This window comes from Lonchura striata, chromosome 2 (assembly GCF_050655825.1).
Source record: "Lonchura striata isolate lonStrDom1 chromosome 2, ASM5065582v1, whole genome shotgun sequence".
Lineage (NCBI taxonomy): Eukaryota > Metazoa > Chordata > Aves > Passeriformes > Estrildidae > Lonchura > Lonchura striata.
In genome coordinates, this window is record NC_140704.1 from 44517399 (window position 1) to 44544110 (window position 26712).

General features: G+C 37.0%; 1 protein-coding gene and 1 long non-coding RNA gene across 12 annotated transcripts in view; both read left to right on the top strand.

Annotated features, from left to right (window-relative positions):
- The window catches only part of MYRIP (myosin VIIA and Rab interacting protein), a 316186-nt gene that overhangs the window by 128480 nt on the left and 160994 nt on the right, over window positions 1-26712 (top strand). The window lies entirely within an intron of this gene.
- The window catches only part of LOC146768213 (uncharacterized), a 38478-nt gene that overhangs the window by 5177 nt on the left and 6589 nt on the right, over window positions 1-26712 (top strand). Inside the window, exon 2 of the long non-coding RNA XR_014953276.1 lies at window positions 1-26712. This exon is cut by the window's right edge and continues 6589 nt beyond it. This is a non-coding gene — a long non-coding RNA (uncharacterized LOC146768213).

Genomic DNA, 26712 nt, shown 5'->3' on the forward strand with positions numbered 1-26712 from the left:
GTTGTCAGTGTTCTGCTTCCTGGGCTGTCATGACAGGTATGTTCTCTCCCTGTGAGAAAAGATCTTAGAGCAGTTAGCTTCTCTGAGGAAGTTGCTGTTTGTGATTCCTATGTTAAAACAGCTGCACGCTTCTCCACTGCAAGTTCTGCTGAGCTGCCATAAGTTTAGCACTCATATGCCTAAAATTATTTTTGGATGCAAGGAATGATTCATCAGAATCATAGCAGCTGAATAAATACTTTATTTTGCTGGGGCTTTGACTTATAAAACAAGATTAAAACATATGTAGGGCACTACAGCTCTTTCCTGGAGGTAAGGATTTATTAACAAGATTAAGAGCAAGACATGTTTTTTTTTTTTTTTTAATAGTTTATCACCAGTTTTGTTACATAATGTTCCAAGATGCAAACCTGTTTTCTAGCTCACACAGTCTGTCAAGATTAAGAGCTGTCAGTAACTGCATCTGTGTACTAGATGCTTTACACTGTTACTGTGTTGCCCTCTCTCAACAGCTGTGTTCAATGTTTTACCAGCTATCCCTTAGCAGCATTCTCAGGTCAGAATAAGTAATTTATCAAAAAATGGCCACTTGGATGAATTCTGCATGAAAGTCATAGCTAATTATAGCTTTTACTGCAGTCAGTAAGGATGCACTTTAAAATGCATTTAGAAACTGTTAGTTGCTGCTAATTTCAGGAAATATTGATTCAAGTGTGCTGCTTGCTATGGAATAATGCCATGTTTGGGGTTAGACAAGGAAAGAGGTGTGTCAGCAATGATGCAAGGTCTTATCTTGTGCAGTGCAGCAGCATTTTGAGTCCTTTCTGTGGTTTGCCCAGAACTCCCTGCTTTGGCACTACCGGGTGCAAAGGTTGTGAGTGTGTAGGTTTTCCTGACTCTAAAATTGATCCCGGCCTCACCTATAATTGGAGAAAGTGATGGCAGCTGACAAGACAGTAGGATCTAGTTTATGCTTTACTGGAAAGAATCTGGCCTTTGAAGCAAAGAACTGAACAAAGAATCTGTTTCAAGTTAAAGATTAGGACCCAATTTTTTTTCTGCCTAATGAAGGAAAAAATGCCAGGGTACTTCCAAAGAGAATCTTCAGCTTAGTTGCCTCGAAAACCAGTTCTGTGTATCTTGCTTTTGACTATCATGGGAACCCACCATGAAGTTTGTTGCTATCTGAATAGCATGTAGATGCTACAGGAGAAGCACAGATGGAACTTCTCAAAAAGTTATTTCTGCCAAGTGTTTGAATATAGGCAATGCCAGATGTGAGTTTTGGCTTTTTCAAAATGTATTTACAAATGCAGTTTCAGCTGAGAGGAAATTCTGGTGAACTAAGCATCATCTCTCATGTTTCTTCATTCTTACAAAAAGGTGCAAAAAACCGCATAATTTTAGAGACTAGAGATATTGCAGAACTGTTATAAAACTTATTGGAGGGGTTTTTTTTGTAATTTGGTCTTCATTGTGGGTTATGACTAATCAAATTACTGGCTACAATTTAGCTAAAAGGAGTGAGTGTTCCTAGTGATAATGAACAGCTATAATGTAAAATCAATATTTAATCTCCAATGTCTCGTGTATGAAAAGTCTGAGCTGTTAAACGTGACTTGTTGTAGTAATCTTCTCTCACCTGAGTGGCCCTGCAGTGTGGGCAAGGGATGTTCTCTTGCATATGAACTTCTATTTTTACAGTTTAGTCTATCTTAAGTGTTGGTTTATCTCTTTGCATATTATTATAGCAGTACAATTGGTAGTACTTTCAAGTTATGGCAGAACATGTAAATAAACATGAGAATAATGGCTGCATAATGTATTTTCAGGATTTATTCTTCATATTAGAGTTTAGAGAACAGGGATATTCTGAATGTATTTCCATATAATGTTCAGTAACTTATAAGTAGTGCCAGGTGCTACAATTTTGAGGTGTTTTATTTAAAATGTGGGTTGGGTTTTGGCTTTGGGGTTTATTTACAGCAGAAGTTTTACTTGAATTTTCTATTGCAGCCATAAGCCTGCCCCTGTCTGCACTAATCTGGATGGATCTGACTGAAGCTGCAGGCCTTCCCACCTTCATTATACTCCTTTGGTTCTCAGGAAAATAAGAAATGCTGCTTGTCATTATGAAGTTAGCTTATTATCAGTCTGAGCTATGACTTTCCATTTAGATGTCAAGTTTGGCTTGTAATCCTTTTTTCAGAAAAATGCATTATGGAATTGTAAAAGTATACTTTTAAGAAACACTAATGTCTGTGAAAGGAAAAGACTTTTGCTTCTGCCTACAATGTAGTAACCATTCTTAAGCAGTATTATAATATTTCAGAGACGGGACATTTAAGGAAATAACTATTTACTTAGATTTGCTGATGTTTTTATTTCAAGTATTGTTGATGAATCAAGGGATAGTCTTTGCCTTGCTTTACTTCAATCATTTCCATGCTCTATGTTCTTCACAGACAATGAAGTTTCTCTGGTCACTTTTTTGTGGCCAGTTCCTGTGCCCTCAGTTTTGAGTAAAACCAAGAACAGTTGTAAGAAACAGCACAGGAAGCTGACAAAGTGAAAAAGAGCTGCTATGAAGTTGAGTTGCCCTTGTAGCTGAGCAACAGACTATGAAACTGTATCCCACTGTCAGTGTTTTTTGTTATAAAAAGGTGCATTTTTAATAGTTCCTAATATATCCTTTCTGAAGCCTATGAAGAACTGAAAGCATCTAGGAATTGACATGATAGATAAATGTTCTATGTGTGGAAGGAGCGCTTTGGGGAAGTAAGGCTGCTGTATAAGAGCAAATTGGGTGTTTTATTCACTGTGCTGAAGGTTAAGGGAGTATGTCATGAGATCCACCTCAGTCTATTGAATCAGCAGAGGTGAATGTTAATAAATTGCTTTAGTGAGCTTGTATTCACCTAACACCTCATCCTACAGATTCTCTCATACTCTTGTCTTTTACAGCTTCCTACTCGGAGCTATGCCCGAGGAATAAGCTGTGTTAAAGGGGATGTGGTTCTTAGAAATCTGTCCTGAGTCTAAGAATCTGTGTCTTAGGAGGTCCATGGAAAGAGAACTACTTTATAAATCACTTTTGCCAGGTTCTTCACTGTTATATCTTTTCATTCCAAAGTGAACTATTGCAAACTAGAATCTGCTTGCTTTTCAGAAATGTCACCATGTGTTGGTTAAGGGGAGTTCAGTTTTTAGTGTTTATAATCATGTTGTGTTTATGGTGAGTTCCAAGGACTACCAGTGAACTTCTGTGATGAATGGAGGTGACTGAGTTAAGGTATATGTTAGAGATCAGTGATCTGTTTCCAAAATGCCAAAATTTTCAGCATGAAGTTTTCTAAATGAAATTGGTGAACATTTTCAGCTAAAGGAAAGAGGGAGAATGTGTGGGAGAATACCACAGATGTCAAAACACTTTGTCAACACTTCCAAAGTGTAGCTTCAGAAATATCTTTGGAGATAGTTTTAACTGTAACACATTCTGCCACTTGTTGGTTCATATTTGAAATAAATTGGATTTGCTTTTGTTACTTCTGTGAAAATAATGAAGAAAAGAGTAGTAGTAGTAGAAATTAATAAGTCAAGTTTTGCCTTTATAATATTTTAGATATACAAAAATGTCAGGTGTATCTCAGCTGAGGGTATTACTCAATATACCACAAAGTCTTCCTGCAATGGGTGTTGCCTAAGTATATGATCCTACCCTATGATAAATGCAAGATAATTATAATTTACCCTTGAGGGGTACAGTAAGGAGCTTCATGTTTGCCTAAGGGAAGGAACTAACATATGGGCAGTTACTGCAGTCATACTTTTTGCTGTAATTTAACTTGGGATAAGTTGTTAATGTACTGTTGCCTTTATTTACAGTTGATATATATTTGGCTCTGTGCCTGAGGCAAGAGCAAGTCTTTGAACTGCCCACCAGAGTTGTTTTTTTATTGGAATGAATTATAACTGCTCTATATATTTGCTTACGCATATTTTCCTTTATTGATGTAATAATTTGATTCTCCTTCTAGTAATGACTTAAGGTTCTCTTGAAAGCAGTTGAACTCAAACATACTTTTTTAAGCTTTTTTCTCTGAGGTACATATTTTATCCATTCTGCTATCCTAATTCCAGAAAGGAAAATAAATATCTCTAAAAAGCTGGTTTACAACAGAATTAGTATCTTACAGCATCATAGTAAGTCTTCATTAATGCTGTTCTTCAGTGCATTAGGAAGATACAGCCCTAATGCTGGTTTACAGCAAATTACATGTGGTTCTTGGTACAGTTTGGGTTACCGTTTGGCTAGTAAATATTGGAAGATAAAGACTGCAAATTATATGGTGTTTCTGCAGCACTTTCAGCTTGAAAGGATATTCTAAATTTATCTTGGTTTTGTGAAACACATTGGAAATTGAATGAAGCACAGAAGTCAGTGTTTGCATCTCAATCAAAATAAATCTAAATCTAGAAGCAATTAATAGAGATGCCTGATGGAGGTGGCAGGGATTTAATAATTTTTTTTTTCTGCTGTAAAGAAACACTTAGAGATTTAACAAAAGAATATTTAATTAATCTCTCTTGGCTACTGTGTAGCATTTGTCAGTGAGGGTGGCTGATTTTTTGCTGGTGGCATCTCTCTCCTTTATCCCTCTTCAGTTTTCATCAGTGCATGATGGACTTTATGGTTTTTCTCTGCATAACACTAGGAGGGAGGGGACCATTGTATTTTGATAGATCTGTTATTAGAGGGGGGAAGCTCATTAGTGCTGCCACTGTGGTTCTGTGGTGTCTATAGTTCTTGAATCTTCAGGAAGAGTTATTTGCTTCTGTTTTGATTTTGTGGGTTTTTTATCTCCTTTGCTTTCCTATTTGAGAATAAAAATAAACTTGTGTTCTTCTAGTAGGAATGTTGAATGTATGATGGATTTTAAAGGCTTTTTTGGAGCTGCATGTAGGCTGTCAGTTATCCTGGAGATAATCCTACGGTAATCCTTCCACTACGTTGGTCTCACAAAAGAACCTGTCTTGTCAATTGATGTTCTTTCAGTTGACAGCAAGATGTCACCTGTGACTGTCTTTTGAAAACTTCATTTTATTGGATGAAAGTAGTCACATACTTGTATGGCAGGTACGGAAATATCTCTTGTTAGATAGGGGACTATAATCTAAAAAATGTCACTAGTAAAGAAACTTTCTCCATGCCATGAAATATTGTTTGAAGTTTGTATATATGCCTCACAGATACTGCCTGCTGTTATTTTACTGTTATATTACAGGTAGTCAAATTTAGTGCATAAAGGGGGAATTTGAATTTATCTTTCATGTATAACTAATTGGTTATCTAGATAAAATGTAATTTTATTGTAAATCAATTACAATTTCTCTGAATTTGTATTTATTTTGCTTTCCTATTTTATGCACCATGGTTCTTGAGAACAATTCTTCAGTGCTAGCATGAAACCTAGTTAGCTAGCGTGATCTGTGAACTGACAGATTTGTTCTATGGTAAGTGGTGAAATTGTAGAATTGAGTTTCTACAGATTCAAAAAGGAGCTCTTAAGCAGTTTATATATTAGTCCAGAACTAGTGAATTTTCTGTGTCTCAGCAGGCAAAGTATACAGTAGCTTGAGCTACTCACCAGTGGCAGCCCTTCTGCCACTCAGACTTTTCTTTTTTTTCCCCCATGAGCTTTAATGTTCTATAATTATTATAAAGTACTACTAATATTGACTATTTACCAGTTTTCTACTAGTATAGTATATAATAGAATATACTCTTATGTACTATACTAGTATAATAATACTAATACTAATATAATAATAATACTATTATATATATAATAGTATATATATAATAGTATATATACTAATATGCTAGTATTATACTAGTATAATAATATACTACTAGATATAATATACTATTATATACTAGTATAGGTTGTAATAGAATACTAATCAGTACAACTACACTAGCAAAGTGTGCCTTCAGATTGCCAGAGCAGTTGAGAAATTAGAGGAAGACAGCCTCTGAAATAAGAGGTTTCTAACAAGTCAAATATGTATGTTCATGTTTGCCGTTCACACAGGCTAGACTTGGCAGCTCTCCAAGAGATCCAAGCTCATCCAGAGATGCAAACGTGTGATTTGAAAAACTAGCTTAGAATTTAGGAAGTAACCCAGTTACAGAAAGGCTGGACAGAGACTGAATTAACATTCATGTGTTGGCAATTGTCTTAAGCACAGAGTCTTTTGGATGGCACTTCTGTCAGCAAACTATAAATTAGGGTTTTCCTGACATAGATTAGATCAGCTCTCCTTAAGTACCTGCTTGAAGGAGTTTTCAATGTTCTATTTATAGTGGGTCTCAGGAGAAATAGCCTTTAAATTCTTTACATTTGCCAATTTTAGTTCAGTTCTGGGCTGGTATTCTTATATTTCTGTATTCTGAATAAAAATGAGTACAGAACACAAGTATTAATAATACATGTGAGGATAATTTTTCTTTCTAGTCCAACAAAATATTATTCTAGGCCTTAGTAGTGTCTATGATCACCAAAAAGTTTTTCTGGTCGACAGTTCTCTCCAATTTCAGTTCTTTAATCGATGAAGCAGTTCCAGGCGCTTGAATGCAAGTAATTTCTGCCTTCAGCTAATTTATAAAAATATGCAGCATTCCATTGATCAACTTAGGACTCAGTTTCATAAAAGGAAGGACAGTAACTCCACTGTCACAGAAATTAACTTTGTGCACTTTTCAGGGGTACTCTGCTTTGACCTACATTTCTCTGGCTAAGTTGATAGCTTTGGCACTTTTTATGATAACATAGACTATTTTTCAAAATTTTCCCCAGTCTCATATTTATAGTAGCTGAGTTAAGTAAGGTAGGGTTCAAATGCATATCAGTAATGGCTCCTGCTAGGAATAGCAAGTGAGACTGCTGAGATTAAGCAGTTAAGTGGTTTTGTGTGCTATTGAACAGGAAATTCCCGACAACAGGAAAGTCCTGTAGAGGACTCTACATTAAAATGTTCTTTTAAGGAAACAGTCCTAGGCATACAACATCTACTTTGAATGAGTTACAGCAGAGCATAATGTTGCCAGAGGAGAAGGTGATGTCATCACTTTGGGCAGAAACTATGATCTTAAATACATATGTTATTTTGGTATTGCAAGCCTTGCTGCTTTAGCATCAATTATTGACATTAGCATAAATTACAATTAATGGGAAGAGTAAATCAGCACTAAATAATTGTAGTGCATATGAACAGGTAAGAATTTTAAAAGCTGCTGTGATGCTTTTTTCATGCAATGGAAAAATCTTCAAATACTGATGTTTGCTGCAGAATAGCAATCTCAGAAATGTGCCGACTATTTCAGTCATCTATTTGATGTCTCCCGTATTTAACTTGCTTAATATGGTGGCATTTTCCTTTGATTAGTTTGCTTCAGCATTTTACAGTTTGCAATGATGATTTGGGTTATCTAAGATAAGGGATATTAGGAAGGAGACAGAAGAAGAAAGAATATCTTTGAAGTCACTGTTATCTGGTGAAATCTGATCTTCCCTTTCTCTGCTTATTTTCTCTTGATTTGGCTGCCTCTATTGTGCTTTATGAGTTCAGCCAAGTTGGCTTTGCATGGATGAAACTCCTCTTCAGTACTATGGATTTCTTTCTTCAGTCCAATACTTTAGTTTTAGATAACAGCAATTAGCATGGATGATAGAAAGTCAAGACCTAGTCTTTTTCTTTCTGAATAATAAAAACCAAACCATGGGGCACTACAACTCCAGGATACATATGTATTTAAATCTCTGCTTTTTGTAGTTGCCTAATGTAGCAAAACTTGAGACCAAAACAGCTTGTTGTAGTTGGTAATGAATATTAAGTTTCATGAAGCAGTGGCAGAAATAACAAACACTGTATTTTTTTATATGCTGCACATCTTGAAAAAACAAGCATTCTCCATAGATATCTGTGGTGAGGAAAAGTCTAACAGTGCTGATTAGATCTACTGATACATGTTGTATGGGTCTTCTCTCTTTTGGAACTCCTCATTTGTTTCCAAGTATTCTGCTGCTTTGCAAAACTTTAAATTGTGCTGTCTGTTCATTTTTACCTACATGGTTTATGAGCTACTATTTACTACCTCACATTGATCACACATGATGCACTTCCTAGAGAAACTTTTAGGTTTGCTTTAATAGATAAGCAAATGTTGAGATTGCACACATTGTCAAGTTTGAGACAGGAAATACATTTCTATGGCCATAATAAACACACAGTGGTATTTATTGCAGAACCTTTGAGTTATATAATTACTTTCTCTGTTATCAATGTCAGAAAAGGCAATGAAAATAGTATATTTAAACAAAGCTCATGATAGTCCCGATGATGTGTTGTTTAAAAGTGGACGTCTCTTCCTGGCAGGAATCATTTGACAGGGTGTCCATTTTCCCTCCCCATTATGTGAAATCTGGTGAAATTATCCAGGAAACATGACTGCAAGGGGAGTCTCATACAGAAGGAAGTTGTGCAATAAGCACAAAAGCCAGGTGTCATTGGCATTGGGGTGATCCTGGCTGTTGGTTTAAAGCACTGGGGGTGTAGGAACTTCCTTTTTGTGTTGGGAAAGTCTCAAATGGCACTAGGATTTTGTCATGCTATCCTTATATCCTGCCTTGTCCTTGGCTGATGAAGTGTGTGCTAGGGGAAAAAAAATTGGACTCATCTCACTGAAGTGAGCATCTCTGTGTGTGTACACAGAGGATTTGGGATGTGGTCTAGAAGTTCTTCTGTGTGATGCCAGAATGGAGTCACAAATCTGTCCTACCTTGGGGAAGAGAGGAAGGCTTCGTGGAGTTTGGCTGACTGCAGTTTAGCCAAACTGCAGGTGCAACAAGGTATGCTTGTGTTCGACTTAATGAAACCCTTTAATGTACATCTACTTCAAAAAAGTTGAATGTAAAAATTCTTATTTGAAATTCCATATTCACTGTTTCTTGATATTCTTTTATCAAATGCATTCTCTATCCCCTTGATACTAACTGCAAACTTGACAGCTGCTGCACAAGTTGATCTGAGTTCTTTAAATTGGATTCATTGCTGTCCTTTTAAAATCCCTCAAGCATTGGTGAGATGGAAGTATTGCTTGTACAGCCTTTTCATCACCAGTAGGGTTGCATGACTGAGTAATTAGATTTTTTTGTAGAATATTGCACAAGAAGTAATAAAGCAATCTGTGTTTTCAATTTAGCAATGTTATGTCTTCAGGGCTTCTGAGGAATAAGAAGTTATATACTGATTTTCATCAAACAAGTATGAATACTCACTGGGAGAGAGTATGCAGTATAAAAAAAGAGTAAGAGAGTTGTGTTTCACCTCAGTATTTCTGGAGCCATCATCTCAGAAATCCATCCCCGAGATAGTAGCACTTCAACAGTTAAAATTTTAGAAATATTGAGCCTTTTGTTTACGACTTGTTATTTACAGTTGCCCTAATTAATATTTTTTGTTTCCTTGCGTTAGATGCAAATGAAGTACCATTTCTGTGTCTGTTATCTAAAATGAGCCTATCATATGAAAGGCTTTAGCTTTCATTACAGACTTAAATCTTCAATAGTTAGAGAACTGGGATTGTGTCTTTTGTCAATCCATTTACAATTGTCACTTCAATGTTAATTACGAAGAGCTGAATTGTCACATGAATGACAATTTTAGTTTATTGCAAACATGCATACTGTGGATTATATTCACATTTACCCTACCTCAGCTGGTTTCTACTGGCATTTGCAGATAATCTGTCATCAGCTTTCGTAGCTAAAAGTGAATTGGTTATTAAAATGGTTAACAGTGAAGTAGGCTTTTAAAGACTTTGCCTACTAATGTTTGTCTTGTGCAAACAAGACAAAACAAAATCCATATATCATTGCAAATTATAGTATAAATACTTCAAATGTTTTTTTTTTTTAAAATTTATGAACTCATCACAATGATTCAGTAAGACTCTTCCAGGTTATAAAACTGCATTTTCCCGTTTCATGCTTTGGGCAAAGGCAGTATTCATGCCTTCAGTCTACTGTACCTTTTTGCTAATGAATTACAGATTTGTTTATTATTTAGTTACTGAAGACAGCAGTGAAGTGTAGGCATTGTATTGGTATCTAGCACTGAGGCAGTTTTTCAATATTCTGTGTAGCTGTTATTCTTGTTATATATATCTATAGGAGTAGTTAACTATCTAGGGGATAATACTGTAAAATCTTTATTTCTCATCTGAAGGGAATTTTAAGTGGCTGAAGCCTATATCTTCACCAGCAAATGACTGAAGAAGATTATCTGCTTATATAAAAGAAATGGTTCCAAAGCTGATAGTGGCTAAAATACTGTCACTACTTTGAAACAGGACAAGCATTCACTTGAATGTTCTTGAAGCCTTGCCATAGGCCAATTTTCCATCTTGACAGAAAGAGGAGAGGGACTAGTCTTCTGGGTCAGGACACTCTTCCAAGGACAAATCAAAGCTCTGTTCACTCACTTGCATCTTCCTGTACTTCTTTCCAGCTGGTCTGGTATAGTTTCATTAACTCTGAAATAAGGAGAATGGAAGATTGCAGACAATTAAGGTAAATGATTCCTGATAATGAAGAGGCGGGAGAACTTGCTCTCGCCTGTCTCTGCTTACTGGCAGGAGGTTGAGAACACTTGCATAAGAGGGGTCTTTGTTGTGTTAACTGCCACATTCTCTTTTCTCCTTCAAAAATTTTCCTTTTTTCCTTCAGATCTGTGCATCTCCCTACATCCCCTACAAATGGTTTCATTGACTGGGAGGTGTGCCTTGTAGTTGTTAAGCCCGTGAGCAAGTTTTGCTTGTGCCTTTTGCTGAAGGAGTGAATACCTGTTTTGGGCAGCAAAGAGAGATCAGTGCAGCAGGACTGGGTCTTACTAGGTGCAACTATGGTCTCAGGGCTGAAAGGGGCATATTCCTTGATAAATCCCTGCAGGGCTTATTAGCTCTCGGGCAGTACAAACAGGACTAACTTGTATATGGAGTCAAACAGATTTGTTGTGTTCCTGACTGTGCTCCAGCATGGATGCAGTCCTAGAAAAAAATCTGTGAAAGTGCCTACATGAAAGAACCTTGTGACAGAGAAGCAACTGCTTTTGTGTAAATGGTGTTTCACTGAAATGTATGTAAGGGAGAAGGTAAATCACCTCCGTATGGTCAACCCAGGTATTAAAAATACAATCCACCCTAAAATAAATAATTTTTTAAAGACCTCTGGTTAAAGAAGGCAAGAGTTACTAATTTTTCTTTTTATGTCCCAAGGATAGTATTTCCTATTCTGTGTAGAAAAAAAAACCCTACAACATTTTCTGTTCCTAGGTAAGAACTTTGTTTTTTAGAAGTTTTTATGTCATCTTTCAGAAACAATTGGGGAGACTAAAAAAAATTACAATGTTAGTTTTTCATTTGTATGTGCCTCATATTGTTCCATAAGAACTCAAAATGTGTTGCAGTGTTAAATAAACTTGGCTCTTTTGAATGTAATTGTTAAAACATGGTTTTGTTTTAAAAAATGTTTATTATTGTAAGCAGTATACACAGACTCTTACTGCTTGCTTTCCCATAATTAGCTTAATGTCAACTATAAGTTGCTCATTCAGCTGGAAAAATGGACCTTTACAGTGTATCAGGAAAGTCTTTTGGTTTGGTGAACTCACCAGAACTGAAGTTGTGCAGTGATAATTGGTTCCAATATATTTAGCTGCCAAGTGTGTTAGAGTGGTCTTTTTTGAAAAGTGAGTCATGCATCCCTGGCAGGAGAAATGCGGAATCTTTGAGGGTTATTTAAGTTCTATAAAATCCTCTGGAATCAACTTGGTAGTACTTGAGGGACCACAGATAACAGAGGCATGGGTCAGAGGGAGTTCAGAAAGGTTTCTTTGTTTTGGGGAAATAAGCTTAATCTGAGTTGAGTGGGCTCTCTGTTTTTCCCTCATCCCCTGCAACTGATTTTCAACCAGCCTCCTGATAGAGCCTTTTATAGTAAAAGTATTCTGGGAAAGTTTTGTAGTTAGTGGAATAAAGTATTTCACAAGACAAATGCAACCCTCACACCTCTGTCATGCTAGTGCAATTGTTCCTATCTCCATGAAATGTTTGATTGCTGTTGAAGCAGCACTGTTTTGACCTCATCTCTCTCAGCTGATCTCACTGCAAAGCTCTTCAAAAATGTCACATTCATGCTGTATGTCTAATTCTTACCTGTTTCTGGTTAATCTGTGTGTACTGCCAGCCTCTCTCCCTTGCAGACTTGGAGCTTTTCTTTCCTGAGCATTTGAGTTTGAGTCAAGAAACAGGAGAAGGTTAAATTTGTCCAAGGAGCGAGGAGTGCTTCTGTTGCTGTAGCTGAAGGGCAGCTCTAGTACAGTGTAAATTGTGTTGCATTTCATCTGAAATTAACTCTGCTATTAGCTGCTATATTTAATACACCAATTCAGACTTGGTCTCAACTTTGCCTCAGGGGAATGTGGGGCAAAGGAGCTGGTTTACTTTGTGGATCTTTGATCCTGCTCTGAAACTGGCAGCCCTGTCTGGTTCTGAGCTGTGCTGCTTCTTGGAGGTCTCCAGTCTGGCTACTGACCCTTCATACAGGAGTTTGAAATTGGATGGGATTGATGTAGATAGAGGAGGAGCTGGTAGCCAGTTTAAGCACCCTGGGAAATAAACCTGATCCTCATCTAGTAGACTTGCAAGCTTAGCAAAGCACATTCTCGACCTGAGGAAACTAATGGCATTCTGTGGGTACAAAGACTTTAGCTGGGCAGAGACCTTTACATAGCAAGGGATTAGCTGGGTTCAGCGACCTGGGCTCCTGCCTCAGTTCTCTGGAGAGTGTGTTGGGGTTTTCTTTATCTTCTTGAATTTGAGTTGGGACTTTGGCATTTCTTGAAATAAGCTTATGTATCTGATTTAACAAGGTTTTGTTCTTGCTCTTTGTAGTATTAATAAAAACCAACAGTTTAATCTTGAAGACACAAGCTCTATGGAACTGTACACCCATGGACATTTGTCAGCTTTAATCTTGTATGTGACCTTCTCAGTACAGCATAAGAGGACTATTGTTGCTGTCTTGGCTTGTACTCTTTACACATTGTAGCAATGGGACCAGTGATTTAAACTTCAGTTTTTTCCTTTATGTATTAAAGAATTCTCTCTATAAACTATCAACTCTACTAGGTAATATATAAATAAGTATTTTTTGTTTGCATCACTACCCCCCAAATTAGGGCTATTCTGTTAATAAAATAAAGAAGTGTTGAACAGGGGATGCTTGGCAGAAAGAGTTTATCAAGCCAGAAAAGTTTCTTTGAGGGAATGGGCAAAGAAGGACAAGTAGGTTTTCCTGTGTCAGGCTGCAATAGAGGAAGCAAAGCAAGTCAGATTAGTGTTGTATACATATTTATCCCTGTGTATGTAACTTAGACACATTAACATGAGTGCTAACAGCTAGAAGAGTTGGGACAAAAAAGTTGGGGTAATAATCCTATATAGGTGTGAAGGTTTTTTTGTGGGATTTTTGGAGAGACTGGGGAAGTTATAAGACCGGCTTCAACCTGAATATAATTTTATGATGTCTGTTTTGCTATCATGATGACTTCTTACTCATTCAAGAGTTTGTATATTAAATACTACTTTTTTCACTTTTAGCCTTTCCTTCATCAACATACTGTATTGTTTTCTAACTCTTAAAAATGCTAAAAGATGCTTAGAATCATATCCTTTACATTTTGTCATAGAAGAAGTCTAAAATTATAAGAGGCTGTATCTTTTGGGGAGCATTTTATGCATAGATATTTCTGATCTGAATAAGACTTTTGTCAGACTTTTCACAGGTGGATTTGGTCATTGCATTGTATCTGTCATTTTTTATATATCAATTGTGATGTTAATTTCAAAAATGAAGTGGTATGTGCCTGGAAAGAAAATATATTTAAGCTTTATGTTTTATGTACTTCTGTTTAATATGTTATTATGTTTTTTCATCATGTTACTAAAAATTTAAGTTAGTTGCTGGTGCATACCAACAGCTTCATTCCCAACTGGTTTTCAGCATTTTTTGCTCTAAAGTATTGATAAAATATTAGCATTTTCAGAGGTGCCTTATCTTTGACAACCTCCACCCTCAGCTAATAGTGTTGAAGTGGAGTGTGCTCTGGGCCAGGCATGTCACGTTTAACTAATGCCTGTGAACTTCAAGCATCCACATCCTGCTTTGAGAAAAGATATATTCCAAGCGACAGGTTGTCTATAAGTATATGTGTTGTTCCTTTAAAGTCTGCTTGGGACAGGTTCTCTGCAAAGCTGCTGACCTTGACATGGATACATCTATAAAACTTGATTTTAGAATAATACAGTGATAGTATAGCAACTGTTGTTGAAAAATAGATGGAAGGACTTGAGCTTTGATTTTCTTCATTGTCTTCCACTAAATTTCAAGCCTTTAATTTTTAATGTTTGGGAAACGCTTTAAAGTGTGGCAAAATCTCTCAAAATAATTTGCTCTCTTTCTAGTAAACTGAAGCATGTGCTGCAGTAATTCACATCATGTGCTGCAGCAGTTGATTTGATGGACATGTAACCTTCTTCCCATCCAGTAGAAGTATTACCTGACCTTTTTTTAAATTTCAGCCTCATTACACAAAGGCCACAGGAATAATGAATGTGGTTTTTATCTGTGTTTCCTCAACAATTTGTTGTCAGCTTGTGAAGCCCCTTAAAAAGATGCAAAAGCATCTCAGATTTCTGCTGTGTTCCCAGTGTAGTTGCTTTGGGTGAAGCTGCCACCCACCTGTGCACTGAGCAAGCTAAATTTCCTACTGTTTGTCTCAAATTACAGCATCCCTGATCTCTTGAAGTAGTGGTAGGAATTTGCCTAGATGAAGTTCATTTGAGTACAGTGTCCTGCAAAATTGCTCTTCCCATGTGTTCTGGGCTAGCTGTGGCAATAATACCTGCACTACTCCCAGCATATGAAGGGTGTCTTTGGCAGCAAAAGCACATCGTGGTGGCTGGTGCTTCTTCTCAGCAAGGGTGGCTGTAGAAGAATGTCATCTTTTTGGCCTTTTTAAAAATACATGGCATTCAATGGCTATCTTTCTGACTGAAAATATCAGGAAGCATATAAGTAAAGTAAAACTGTCCTTTTTCCCCCCCCTCCTAGAGGTAATTTTGTCATGAGTTACTATTCTTTGGTCTGTTTGAAGCTGGTGTGTATTATTCATAGAGGCTAGATTGGTGTCAATAAAGATAATTCTCTTCAGATAATATAGGAAAAAATACTCATTTATTTGGTTCAGGTTCTTTGTGTTCCTGGGTCACTGTTCATGAACAATAGCTCTGATATTGTAGATTTTTCTTTGTGTTAAATTAAATGATCTGGATTTCTTTTTAATTTTATGTTTTTAACTAGATCCCTTCCATAATTAAAAATGTCTTTTGTCCTTCCTCCTTGTATATGTCAGCAAACATCCAGAAAGTTAAATGCAGGCATCATGAAGTAGCTAGCAAGCTTGAGATGTCCAGATTTCTTTCTCCGCTGCTTTTGGTACACATTTAGTTCAGGCTCAAGCTACCTTTTAAACTAATGACTGTTGGGAAAATTTCTCCTGTAAGAAAAGCTGTTATCTTGGTGATTGTGTGTGCACGAATGTGTATATATATATATATATATATATATATATATATATATATATATATAGTCTATAGAGGTTTTACCAGCCTTCTGATACTGGTCGCTTCTGACTACAGCATGGGACATAAGGGGAGCTTCATACTGCAAGTACCTTCTTGAAGAGTCAAAAATACCCTGAAGGTCATCAGGACTCTGTATCAATGGCAGATTTCAGGAGTATCTTGAAGCTCTAACTTGAGATAGTGTAGTTAAAAGCTGACTCGTAATGTAGAATTAATTAATGACACATTCTGTGTGAATTAATGTGTTTCCTGGCACTTGTTAAACCATGCAAGCATGACATCCGGTGGTGCTACTTTTTTCAGTAGTGTTCTCATTTGTTTTTAACTGGAAGTAAAAAGAAATTTCATTGTCTAGAACAATTTTTCCATCATTGTTTTTTCCATGCATTATGCTCAGTAAATGAAGTCAGGGATGCTTCCTAGTCCTGTCTCTTTAAGAGAATGTATCAGAGAAGTGCTGTGTCCCTTAGCTCTGATTCTCTGAGAGCTGAAAGCACAATTGCCTGCACAGCAGATGAGGTATGTGACCCCACCTCAATGAGGAGATGCCTCCTGTAATGTTGCTTGTTCAGGAAGGGTGGAAAATTCTAAGAGCTGCATCTAGTCTGTGGTTTTAGAAATGTTTTGGGTTTTTTTTCCCCCCAAAATCTTGGGCATTATAATAGGAGTGCGCTTGTAGAATAGCATATCCTCTACTTAGAGTTCGATAATAGAGCCTATGAGTTTGAACCTAAGTAAGATGTTTTGGTAGTCAAACCAAATTAATGAGTCATTTCATGTGAGGCCTAGAACTGCTGTGGGACTGTTCCAAAAGTTTTGATTGAATGCCTTGGGGCATCAGGGAACATGTTTTCATATATTTGTTTCCAGATTTTTATTCCATCAATGATTAATAATTGATGACTTTAAATTTACAATGGGGAAAAGCCAGTGATATTTAAACTGGCTTGCTGTAGGTGGGTATTTCCATTCTGATGCACTTTAACATGAAAATTGATGGATTTAAGTTATTGTATTAGGTGATGCATTAGAGTAGTCTGTTAAAGCTTGGTCTTTGTACTGTGCTTGTCCAGCTCAGGGTCTCATTTTGGAAACAATGTGGTCTTTGCCTGATCTTTAATCTTTGATGGATGTCTCTTCTTGTTCTCTATTTTTGTCATGGGTAGCATTTATCCCATGAGAATTTCATGCTTGATTGATATTGCTTTATTAATTAACCTTGCCAGAGGCTTATTCAAAACTATGATTTATATTTAATATCCAAGCATAGTAAGAAAGTGGATTTTTTTTGCCTTATTACTGCTAAAAGTAATTCACAAACATAATTTCATCCATCTTTAATTATTGATCTAGTAGTAATACTTAATCAGAGTTTTGCCAATCATACATATTGAGCCAGCTTCTAAAGAACGCTTCATCGATGAAACCTGCAGCTCAGCATTTAAGTAAGATTGCTGAGGTTTAAACACCATGCAAAAATTAGAGTGCAGTTTATTCTGAAAATGATAAATTGACATGCTTTTTTCTTTCTTAGCTTCTGTTCACAAAATCATAGCATGGTTGGAAGGGACCTCTGGAGGTCCTCTTGTCCAACACTCCTGCTGAAGCAGGACCACCAACAGTCAGTTTCCCAGGGCCATCTTCAGGTGACTTCTAAATTGCTTCAAGGAAAACAAACTCTGCCATGTCCCTGGACAACCTATGCTAGTGCTCTCTTTATCATGGAGGTGACTGCTGTTTCCTGAGGTTCAGGGGTAATGTCCAGTGTTTCAGTTTGTACCCATCATCTTTGATCTTGTCACTGGAACCACTGAAAAATGCCCTCCTTTCAAGTATTTATGAAAAACTGATGAGATGCTCCACTGAGCTTTCTCTTCTCCAGGCTATATAGAACCAGCTCTCCTTATAGAAGAGGTACAGTAGTCCCTAAATAGTCTTAGTGGGCCTTTGCTATACTCCTCAGGGTGTCCATCTCCCACTTGTACTGGAAGCCTAGAACTTTTCTTATAGATATCATAAACACCCCATTTGTTTCAAGGTTTGATGTCCACATTTTTTAAATGGTAGCTAATAGATGGCATTATTTACCTATAGCAATAACTCAGTCTCCCATAGGACTTTTTTTTTTTTTTTCCATCGAGAGGGGAATAGTAGCCAGTCCTGTTAGGTGTCAGCAGGATATCTTGTATTTTGCATCTCTGGAAAGCTATTCCCACTGACAAGATGCAGCTCTTATATGGGTCTGCAGGCAGGCTGACTTTTCAGGAGTCATGGAATTGAGAGGTGGTCCTTGAGGAGTGATTTTGCCCCTATTTCTTTTTACCGGGGACTTAATTTTAAAGAAAAAATGTATTGTAAAGACAAAGGTCAGTCCATTTGATAAAGTGCCTCAAGTAGAAAACTTGCTAATAGCTTTGAGAACATAAGTCAGAGTAAAGCTCCTTTCAACCTAAGATACTTGGTACTTCTAAACTAGAACCTTCCTGACTGCACAGTTACTTAGGGCTAGTTCTGTTGTGTAGAGTTATGAACGTATTTTTTATCCAGGTGAATGCTTGCTGCTTTTGACTTTTGTTTCTAGGGATTGGTGTGCAAGAGGTCTTATACTGGTTCATTTTGCTTTGGTATGAGATATAATGTTACATGAGGATTAAATCAAGGTGTAACTTGTAGGCACAGCACATCCTCCTGTGAACTGTTTGCAGAAGCAGGACTCAGTAAGTTTAGCTTTCTGTGCTACTCTGAGCTTTTCAGTAGTGATACATCCTTATTGCCTTCTATTTGTGTTTTGTTCTCTACTTTTTTAAAATTTTTATTTTAAAAGGATCAATAATAAAAAGATTGCTGTAAAATATTCCTTCTACTGCATTCTGGAAAGTGTAGGAAAATATATGCTCATGTCCTTTCCATAAAAGCTGGATCAGTGGTTCTTGTAAATCCATCTGCTCCTGATCACTTCCAATGTGACATCCTAATCCTCTGCATATGACACAAAATCCTTTTCACAGCAACCAATTGTGAAAAATCTTTAAGATTCACAACATTAATATAAGTTCATTTTAGGCCTAATTAATTGTTGTTAATTATTAGATTTTATAGGGAACAGAATTTTAAAAGCTGTTGTGAAGGTACCTTAGGCATATGCTACTTTAACATTGGCAAGTCAGTATATTCTGGCTTTTTTTCATTTATTGAACCCCAGCTTTTTAGCTCAAGGAGCTTTAGTCAACTGCATGTAATCAATATTTTCAAAATACAAATGGTCACTTATGTGAGGTTGACTTGCAACGAGTCATTCGTAGTGCCTGAAAGACTAAATGCAAAACTATTTCTTGCTTACTGAAAGAAAATGAAAACACATTTATCAGGTTTGGATTGGGTTGATTTGTTTCTTGTTGGTTTGGTTATTTCTTGTTGACTAGAAATACCAAACCAACTTGTTTCTGTATTACAGTTACTGGTTATTTGAATCTCTGTGTTTTTTCTTTTCTTGGCAGAAAAGAATTTAGGTTCCACTGTGTGCCAAAAGAACTGTCTTTTAGGTGCTCAGTCTTTTATGATCTAAATGAACTATTTATGCTAAACAAGCATCTGATCAGAGTTTGTAGCAAGACTAAGCCCTAGAGAAGTAGCATTAAGAAGGGTGAACAAGCCCAGAAGCTTTCAAATTTTATATTTGCATTCCAAAATGAAAAATTAAGTAATAACAGTATGTATTGGTTAGAAACCTTTAAAAAAAAAGTAAATTACTAGAGTGAAAAAGATGATCTAACATGTTTTACCTATTTAGCCAAACACCACCAAGCCTACATATGTTTGGCATGTGTGGGGTTTTTCCACTTAATGATTCCAATTCTGTTATAATTTAAGAGTCATAGAATGGTTTGTGTTGGAAAGGACTTTAAAGATCATCTAGATCCAAGCCCCTGCCTTGGGTAGGGACATCTTCCACCAGATGGGGTTGCTCAAAGCTCCATCCAGCCTGCCCTTGAGCACCTCTGGGGATGGGGTATCCCCAGCTTCTCTGGGCAACCTGTTCCAGTGCCTCACCACGCTCACAGTAAAGAACTTCCTAATATCTCTGTAAGTTTAAAGCCACTGTCACTCCACGCTTGTATAAAAAGTCCCTTTCCATCTCTATTTTAGCCCCTTTATGTACTGGAAAATGCTCTAAGGTCTGCCTGGAGCCTTTTCTCCTCTAGGCTGAACAGCCCAGCTCTCTCAGCTTATCTTTGTAGCAGAATTGCTCCAGCTGTTAATCGTCTTTGGGGCTCTCCTCTGGACTCACTCCAGCAGGTCCATGTGGATCCTGTGCTGGTACCTCAGGGCTGGATGCAGCTCTCCAGGTGGGATCTCACCAGAGCAGAGGGGCAGAATCCCCTCTCTCACCCTGCTGCCCACGCTGTGTTTGATGCAGCCCAGAATTTGTTTGGCTTTCTGGGCTGTAAGTGCACCTTGCCAGGTCATGTGCAACTCTCATTAGCACCACCCCAAAGTCCTTCTCAGCAGGGCTGCTCTCAATTAATGTTTGTCCTGCCTATATTTGTGCTTGGGATTGTCCTGACCATGTGCAGGACCTTGCACTTAACCTTGAAGAAGTTTATTCTATTATTTAGAGGGGATGGACTTAACAGACTTAGCTGTAGAGGTGCACAACATAAAATTATTTTTTGGGGGGTGGGGGGGTGTGAAGAAAGGATGAAAATTTTGTTTAAGTGGTCAGACTAAGCAAGTTTGTTTTCATAGTTATGTCTCTAGTTGAACAGTGTCCCTGAGTTTTTAAAGCTTTTAAAATTTTTTTTGGATGAGATCTTATGTGTCTGTTGCCTCAGTCTGAGGAACAATGGCTGTGAATATGGAAGCCTTTTATTCTTTCAGAGCAATTTCTATAGCAGAGGTAGTGGCCTGCTGTACCCTTGTTATACTTTTGTCTAGTGTTTTGAGTTACAGAAAGGATTTTAATTTCAAAAAAGGAACTGGTAAAAGGGAGGGTGCTTAGAGGCAGGATGAATTCTGATGAAAGGTAGAGGCTCAAGAAAATGTGTCCCAATTAAAGGTAAAGTCTATTAAGAAAGAAAAAAAGCATCAGAAAGCTTAATGAAAAGTTTGTTGAAAATAAAAATGCTTCCTTTAAAGAATGAAGGCAATATCCACTGAAGAAAATGGAAAATATATAAACACTGACATTTTAAAGACAAAATAACAAGAAACAACCCCCTAAATTTGTAAGTGCATAACAGCTATTGATACATAATAAGCAAGAAACAAGTTTGCCAGCAGTCAGCAAAGCTAATAATTATTAAGATGAAAAGGAGACAGTACAGATAGATAATGTGATAGCAGCACAGTTAATTTAAATAATTTTTCATTGAAGCGCGTGTCTGAAAAACTCAAGTGTTTGCCCCATTGAAATATTAGACAGGAAGTTGCAATATGTTGACATTTTTTCATTGTGGAGAGTCTTGTGAATCAAAAGCAACCATGAAAACTTTGGAGAACTTTCTGTTTTCAGTATTTAAATTCAGATGGGATAACTTTGGTAAGTACCAAGCACTTTACATGGTGAACAAAAGAAAAAACTTATAAACTTTAACCTTTAAATTAATAAATCAGCTGTTGCCATTGAAGAAGGACTTATGTCTTAGGAGTTGGTTCAGCGTGCAGTAGTACTGGACTATCTGGAAGGAATCTAAAAGTATTCCTTCTAGATAGACTGTTGACAATGGACTAGTAAAGGAATAGAGAACAAATCAGAAAACTTGACTAGTTCAAATGCTTTAATTTCTACCAGATCCATGTTTCAATATTGTGCATTTCCCTAATGTTATAGTTATATTTAAAATATGACAGAAGTAGTAAATAAATAGCAAAGGTTGTCATTCAGGATCAAAAGTATGGATTATTTTCTGTCTGAGGACTACAACTTCTTGGAAAAAAACCCAGCTGGATAGGGACATTTTAAACAGGTTTTCAGAACCCTAAGTGTAGTGGAGAGTGTGAATACAGACTTTGTTTTCATCATTTTGCGTTAGTGGTGTGAATTATAGTACATGGTGAAATAAGGAGGAAGCAGATGATTTTAAAAGAGCAAATGAATGCCAATGACTCTTCCTTCAAAGACCTTAACCTGTTCCTACTAGTGGTGTTGCCAAGATTGTCTACTGAAAAAAAAGAAGGTAAGATCTGTAGGAAGAGATATCCTTCATTATACCAAAAGTCACAGTCACTAAAATCAGTCTAGTCTGAAAAAATTCTTGTGTGTCAGAAATATGTGTCCTCCTTCTTCACCTCCCCTGCTGCATTAGCTTCTCAAATAACCAACTTGTGGAAGTTACCATGGATTAAATGAACAGGTACATTATGTTTAAACTGCATCATTTAAACAAAGGAAAAGCATTTCTTTAGAACACAGATTTTCTTGCATCTGTACCTGGTTCTTGTAATGACTCCTTGTCCCTCTATGACAACGTGAGCATTGCAGACTGATGCGTTTCTGTCAAAAGCTCAATTGTTTCACTCATTTTTGATCTTTCTAGCAGCTGTTGTGCCAGTAATGTGTTTTATTGTAATTTTAGTTTTAGGCTTTACCTTTTAAGTTTGACAGATATTTAAGATGATTATCCCCATTTCCAAATATGTGGCCTAATTATTGATAAAGGCTGCATGTTCTTAACATGCCCAATTTTGAAAAGCTGTACAACTTTGTACAGTGTGTAACAAGTTATTAGATCCATATTTATGGCTAGCTGTAGTCTAGCAAAAGCTCAGATGTTTTTTGTGTTGTTTGCATATTTTTCTTGAGAAAAGCAAGTCTATTCTGAAAGACAGTTTAGTTGACAAGCCTGTTAGATGGAGTCTTTAGAAAGGGAATTAAAGAAGACCTACTAGTAAGCAGGGATCTGTGTGAATCATGTAGTCTTTATACCAGGTATAAAAACTGTTACTGTGTCAAATGGCAGAAGGATCTGCATTCTCTGTACTGTACATGAACATCTTGCAGTTAATCCTTTTTTCTTATCCCTAAGACTGAGCTAATGTTGATTTTCAATCTGCAGTTCCCTAAACCTTCAATATATGGCCTGTAATCTTTCAGATTTCCAAGTCTGGAAATGATAGCATTCTCCACTGATTAATCTTTTAAAAATATAAATGTAGCAGTGATATTTTAGGTATAATTAAAGGGGTCTTGTTTAATTAATCACTGTTTTGAACAGATATCCCTCCAGCTTTTCAAATTATTGTCATTAAACATAAGTACTGTTTAAAAAAAGAAAAAAAAAAGGATGGCAAATTTATTTTATTTTTTCTTCTGAAAGTTAAAATCTGACATATATATTTCCTGAGGGGAAAAATGGACCATTTCAATACTCTTGTTCATCAAGATATAAAGATGAACAGTACATCTTGCTCATCCTAGTGTTGTGATGGCCTGACAGATTTCAATTCATTTAATTATTTTCTACTTTTTCTCCTTATATACATATGTTTGTTCTAGTTGTTTCTGCTATTTTGTTGATATTCTAGACTCTCAATGTTTTGATTCCTTCCCCCCTTAATGTTTTCAGCTTTTTGACCTGTGGATTTCCTGGTTTTGCATTGTACTGTGCTTCTGCTTTACAAGAACAGCTTCTGGCTTCTGAAATGTCATGCTTAAGCCTTTCCTTCCTCCAATTGTTGCTTACCTCACTGAGAAATAAAGAAAATCTCAACTAGGAAATTGCTTGACCCTTTCACTCACTTGCAGATCATCTTAGTTACCCATACTTGTCAGGTTGGAAAATTGCACAGCATTAATTCTTAATTCACAAAATACTTACAAAGTTTTATAGAGTTGACAATACTATTGTTCTGTTTGGAAAAATACATAGAACATTAAGTTAAAGAAGCAAACTTTAAGTTTGAGAGAAGAAATTTAAGGATTTAACTCATTCTTTTCTTGCCCCTTAATCCTTCCTCAAGTGGGATAAACACCTTTTTGAGATGGGCACTGTCATGCTGGACAACTACCCAGCAGACATAGTGTACCCAGCATCTTCATTTTCCTAGTGCACCATCTACAAGCTCACCTCACTATTTAGTTACAAACATGCCTTAATCTAATAGAAGCCTTTATATCCTGTTAAGTGTGAGGAGAATGTTGTACTTTTACATGCCCAACCTCCAGATGAGCTCCTGTTTCACCATCTCAGAGGGGGCAGATGGTTTATGGACATGATCCTATAGACAGAAGAACAGGCCAGTATAGATTCTAGCAGTCAGAATTAAGTAATGGCTCAATTACAAAAGGCAGGCGTATTTAAATTGAAACTTTCAGTTGATACATAGAATTTTTTGTGTCTTGTTTAGTTTTATTTATTATCACTCTATCTGGTTCTTACTTGGAGAGCTGAGTGTACAGTGAGACTGTTTAAAAATTCCCTATGGTTGCTACAGCTTTGAATAAATTTTTAGAGTAGGGACAGGATTAAAGTTGTTTACCAGAGTTTTCTTTTGGTAAACAACTGATTTTCTCCCCAGCTCCCACTGTTGGTAAATTTATTTATTCCAATAGTTCCACATTCAAGGTGTCTGGGTTATTTGTGTGTACCTGTGTTACATCTCTGGCACCAGGGACTGGATTGGATTCGCATTTTACTCTTGCAAGCCCATCGGGAAGGCAGTGAGATTGTAATGTGTGAAATGTGAGAGTAAGAAATGCTCTATATCTTTTAAATAGTGCAGAAGTAGTTCTTATGAGGGTATGGAAAAGGAGAGGTTGCAGCTAGCAGTGGTACAGGGGGAGAAACTGGATACCTTTGTGGAGAGGGCATTCTTGTGAGCAAAGCATAAGCCTGATGATCTGTTGGCAGCTAGAGACAGCCTTGGAGCAGTCTTGTCCAGCAGAAAACTTGGTTCTGCATTGTGTCTCCTTGGTTGTTCTCTTTTGTGGCAGTAGTAACTCTCAACTAGGAGTTCCAGAGGCAGCATTTGATTCAAAATACTTTCTGGACATAGGCAATCTTATTGTGTTGCAGTTCTCACAAAGTGTAATGACAGACATCCTTATTCTGACGGTATACCTTACAGGAAATACCCCTCCCCAAAAAGGCTGGAGTAGAAATACTGTCAAAATGAAGGGAGTAGGAGGAGAGAGAAGCAGTTGGCATCAGCTGGTTGCACAGACAAAATATTACAATCTCTCCCTGGTTATCCTTTTCTTTCCCATCTTTGGTGGTTCCCCCTTTGCTTTCCTCTATGTTCTTCTTGGAAACCACTGGAGGGGTGAGACCCCAGTGGACCCAAACTGAAACTGGAAGTCCTATTAAGTACCAGTCAGCATCAGCATCCTCAATTGAGAGCCACTTGGATTCTGAATTTATAGGTTCTATTGATTTTTTTTCCAAAATGAACTCGCAGATGTTGCCATGTGGTACTTCAAAAAGACAAGAAGCAATCAGTGCACTATATTTAAACATTGCAAATATAAATAGACAAAACTGGTGTCTTTAAATGATTCATTAAATATAAATAATGGAGCAACTTTGCCTTCTTTTTTCTAAAGGAAAAGAAACAAAGTGCACTAATGCTTGATTCAAATTTTAGTTTGAAAAGACACTGTCAGTAGTGAGGTAACATATTTACTCTTAATTGTTCTTTATTTTAGGACTAAGATAGGTTAGCTGGACTTGGTTGGTGCTTTCTGATCATTTTTAGCTGTAATTCAATAAAACTTCAAAAATTTTATGCAGTTCACACAGCACTGGATGTTAATATAGGTCTGAGAGTAAAGGGCAGCATTCTCCCCTGTCTCAAGAGTTTAAATTAATTTAAATAGAACAAAAAATGAAAAGGTGTTTAACACTATGGTTTAGTGATGCAAGATTTGATTGTTAGAGAAATGTTTTAATACTCAGACCTCCATCTATTTGAAAATGAAGTAACCAGTCAGTGGTTGGGGAAAAAGAAGGCTATGTATTTTTTTTTTTTTTAAGAGGAAAGAAGCCAAACAAAATAATACAGTTAAATACAAGAACTAATGTTTTGTTGTCATAATGACACCTTGTTTATGTATCATATAATTTAAAACTTGGGGTTAAAATTACAGACATACTAACTAGTATTTCTAGAGGAAATGGGGGGAAATTAGACACCTCACCCAGGTGGAGGCGGCAGATGATGCTGTTGGAGTGCAGTCCTTGTTCTCTTAGAGCAGCCCTCAGGACAAAGGCAGGGAATTGAAGGGCAAAGGCCAGAAGGAGCATTAATTTCTGCAAGCAGGGCTCAGTGCTGCAGGCAGGTGGGAAGCATCTTCCCTCCTTAACTTGCCTGGCAGAACTCGAGTTTGTGTCATTGCAAGGCTGCTTAAAGCACTGGCTTCAGTATTGCCTTGAGTTGCTGACTTGCAGCAGTGTTGTGCAGAGGAAACCATCCAGATTACCAAGATTATACTTCTTTAAGCAGAGGGCTTAGAAGGGGTAGGGGCGAGTGAGGAATGAGAAATCTCTTTCAGGATTTAGCTGGTGCTGGTAGCTATGAGCTGTCTTCTTTACCCTTCAGGGAGAGAAGAAAAAGATCCTATGACTTCCCTTTGATGTGTCACCCATAAATGCTCTCTTATGAGGTCAAGATTGTCCCCAAGATCACTGAAGTGTAGGTAATGAACTCACCTCTGTTAACCAGCATTCTCCAAACAAATACTTGTGGCTTCTCTTGCAACTCCTAAAAATTTATGCATATTTCCGATCAGACAACTCATGCATGTCAGGTATTTTATCTCTGCTGTGTTTGGTTCCAGGACCTTGATGGCCCAGTTGAGTTGGCCCAGCAATTAATGCACAATCTTCATCTGGTGATAGTGTTTGGAGAGTGAGGTGGTGCTCTCATAGCTGACAGCAAATCATCTTTGGCTCTGAGGAGATGGCATAAGTTAGAGAAGCTGAAATGATGGGAATGAAAGATAATTG